Source organism: Oratosquilla oratoria, chromosome 23 (genome assembly GCF_046742065.1).
Source record: "Oratosquilla oratoria isolate Oo_2021 chromosome 23, ASM4674206v1, whole genome shotgun sequence".
In the NCBI taxonomy this organism is placed as follows: domain Eukaryota; kingdom Metazoa; phylum Arthropoda; class Malacostraca; order Stomatopoda; family Squillidae; genus Oratosquilla; species Oratosquilla oratoria.
Window position 1 is genome coordinate 6,408,675 of NC_134799.1, and position 3,666 is coordinate 6,412,340.

A 3,666-nucleotide genomic window follows, 5' to 3' on the forward strand; every position below is an offset into this window, starting at 1 on the left:
TAGCCACTGTGACACGTTCCATTTATGTCATTACTTAAAAAGTAAAACTACAACTAACGTTCACCATCGTTACCCAGATCTTTCCTTCACCCTGCCCTCCTTGGGTGAGCTCAAATTCCACCCAAGAAGCCAATGCCAGCGCCTCTACCATTAGTACACTAGGTGGCGTCTGAAATGTCAGCGTCTCAGAGATTTGCGGCGCGAAAGAAGACACTCGGCGATTGCATCTGGGAGAGGTCGTTGGGTTTCGATGAAAAGGAGGAGGGAGGGATACAGTAGATCAGATTCGTGTATGAATCATTCCCAGTTGACCAAATTTAATTTCGATTAAAGGTTTTTGGGAGTAAATTTACATTTTGCCAGACTTCCTGGCCTAACCTAGGTTAACCTAACCAAACGTGTATCGTAACATATTTTCAGGTAAAGTCACCTGAGTCTGGCTACCTTAACTTAGCAAGTCAGCCGAAACATAATTTGACAAAACGTGATTTGGCGAAATGGGAAGTCACTGGGAAAGCGCATAACCACATTTTTTTTTTTTTTTTTTTTTTTTTTTTTTGCCATTACCTTCGGGTGTTGACACTATAAGGAATTCTTTGCCCGACACTTCCTGAAGCTTTTACCTCTCTCTCGGCGTCTCAAGTCAATCAGGAGGAAGATGATATGATGGAAAAGGAAATTAGGTCATTATACTCAACAATCACAAGAAAAGTAGGCTGTCCGCAGCCCTGAACATATAAATAAATCAATAAATTAATAACGTCTCCATGAATAGAGTTTCCACAAACAAGACCTGGACATTGAGAAACAAGTACACGACATAATCTCAAAGCAGTTTCCCCACCCACCCACAAATGGGCAGACCCTACTTGGGTAGCATAGCCACTCCCCTCCCCCCTTCTCCCCTCCCAAAAGTCGAGTAAGTTTTGGGGAAGAGATGGGGGGGGGGAGGCTACACCAGAGAAACGTGTGGTTGGCACAGATCGTCTTGAGTGGATTGGGTTTGGAAGGAGAGATGAGGTTTTAGAGGGTATTGGATGTTGGAACCCTTCCAGCTAAAAAAAAAAAAAAAAAAAAAAAAAAAAAAAAAAAAAAAAAAAAAAAAAAAAAAAAAAAAAAAAAAAAAAAAAAAAAAAAAAAAAAAAAAAAAAAAAAAAAAAAAAAAAAAGAGGGGGAAAGGGATGGTAGCCTTTTTGGAACATGACGCTACTAATATTTAGGATCTCGATCTCGATCTCTCTCTTTCTCCCATCTTAATCTTTCCACTTATGGTCATGTGCATGTAGCAAGGTTGTCTTTTTTGTTGTCGTCGTCATCATCGTTTTCGTCTTCGTTATGATCGTGACCATCATCATCATCATTCATAATCATCACCATTTTTTTTTTCTGATACTCTTGTGAATAAATTCCGAGAGGAAACCAGTGTCTTAAGAAGAGTTCGAGATGATGCTTTCAGACCCAGAAGTCCCTCCGTGATGAAATGAATCGTCTGTTGAAGAAATCATTAAAGTAGCTACGCCTACTGGGACTACCCCACCATTAAGAGAACCATCACGACTTTCCTTGCCACTCCTTTGTTGACCAAAGAACCGTGATCAGATTCACTCTCCTTCGACTTCTGGCTACCGCCAAATTCTTTCGTCCATCTCCGTGGGACCTCAGCGACAACGAAGAAGCCAAAGAAAACGAAACCCGAATCTGTCCACGAAAACACATCGTATCTCTCTTTCTTCTCCTTATTATTGCACCATTTTCCTCGTACACAACTGAAGTACAAGGATGCAGCTTTCGAGGAGGATGTGTCAATGGACACTTTTCACCTCGTCAGGATGTTTGCGTCAGAAGGAGAAGGCAATGGCGCCTTGTTTCAACGGCCAGACAGCGTGAAGGAAGGTCCTTGTCCGTAGAGTGGTGGCCTGTGTTGATACGTGAGAGGGAGAAGGCGAGGTGGCATCAATCCAAGGATTAGGTAGGTACAGTACGCTAACCTTCCATAATTCTGAACCTTAAAGAAAAGAACATTTATGATGCCGAGTATTTTTCTATACGGTGCTTAACTTACAGTAAAATCTATGCTCTAGAGGACGATAATATATCAAGTACACTGTAACAAATCGGATTTTCCCCCTTGCGAAAAACCACTAGATGCTTTATGTAGTTTCCAGCCTTTATGTAGTTTCATTCTATCTCTTCAGGACGACATTATACCTACCCTCAGCCCATCACCGTTCTCTGTAAATGCACAGCACTCATGAGATATTATGAAACATAATCTAATTTATCTTCTTTATAATGAGATATCTATATCGTTTATAATGAAATGTTTATTTTGTTTATGATGACATGTATATTTTGTTTATAAATAAATATATATTTTGTTTATAGTAAGATATCTATTTTGTTTAATGCACGACATAGGATGACCCTATGCCAAATCAAATTACGCGTGGACTCTTCATGAATGAACATTATTGTTTGATATTGCAGTGTATAAGTCAGTAATATTAAACGTTTACCTCATATACTATTAATAATTTCCAAGGCATTCTTACATATAAAAAACTTTGCAGATATTATCCTATTCATTATAGTTATCAGCAATCCATAAGATAAAAATATATATGACACACAGTTATCTAACCCTTCTAGAATGACCATTTTTCTTTGGCTGTCGTTAGGAGATTTTATTCAGATAAGAGAAACCCACTCCAAGGTTAAGTGTGTGTTTATCTAGATTAGAGCTTCAGTCTTCTCCTTCTAGCTGCCATCTTGGATTACATCCAAAAAAATAAATTAACTGAAGTATTCTTGTCTCTTATTTCATGGTACTTGAAAAATACTTTGACATATTAGAACAACAAAAATATCAACTTCAAGTGAAAGCAGAACGTATTGTTAAGAAGCCGATACATGCGGTGAATTGAACGATTACATATCATAATGTCATCCTGCACGCTGGTATACTACCCTGTAAGACTACAAGAACACTACAGCAAACTAGACTAAATAAAACCCTTCCCCATCTTAAAAGAAAATATTATGAATGAGTTCGGAATATGATTTTAACTTGCTCTGCTAGAAACTCAGACAACGAAGTCTTTCTATTCGTTGTGACAGCCACACTAAACAAATGACTGCAGTTGCTGGCTGAGACGAGAAACCAACAGATGCCACACGCGTGCCCTCTAGTGAGTAGGAAGGTAAACAGTCAAAGCAAGCAGACGAACGTTCGCGCGTCTACTTTCTTATATTTACCGTAAATCACCAAAGCAGGGTAGAGAAAGGCTTGCAGAAAGCAAGATTAACAACAAATAACGATAATAAGGTGATGAAAATGTATTTTTTACAAGAACGTTATGATAAAATAAGGATACTATTTGCCAGTGTTTCCCTTGCATTGAACTGAAAAAAATCGACTCCCCTGTATCCTTAAAACAGCTTAGAGGAAGTTGTTTTCTGTACATCCTTCAGAACGTACCATCCTCCTGGCTTGCTAATCTATCACCTGTTAATTGTAGTCTTTCTCTTACCCGATATAAAGTACAAAATTCACACATGAAATGATTCCTCTTCCCCAATCCATCCTTCTCTCTCCTCTATGTCTTCACGTGCTCATCGTACTGGTTTTGCTCCCATCCACGTGACGCCTATCACACATTTTAGCAT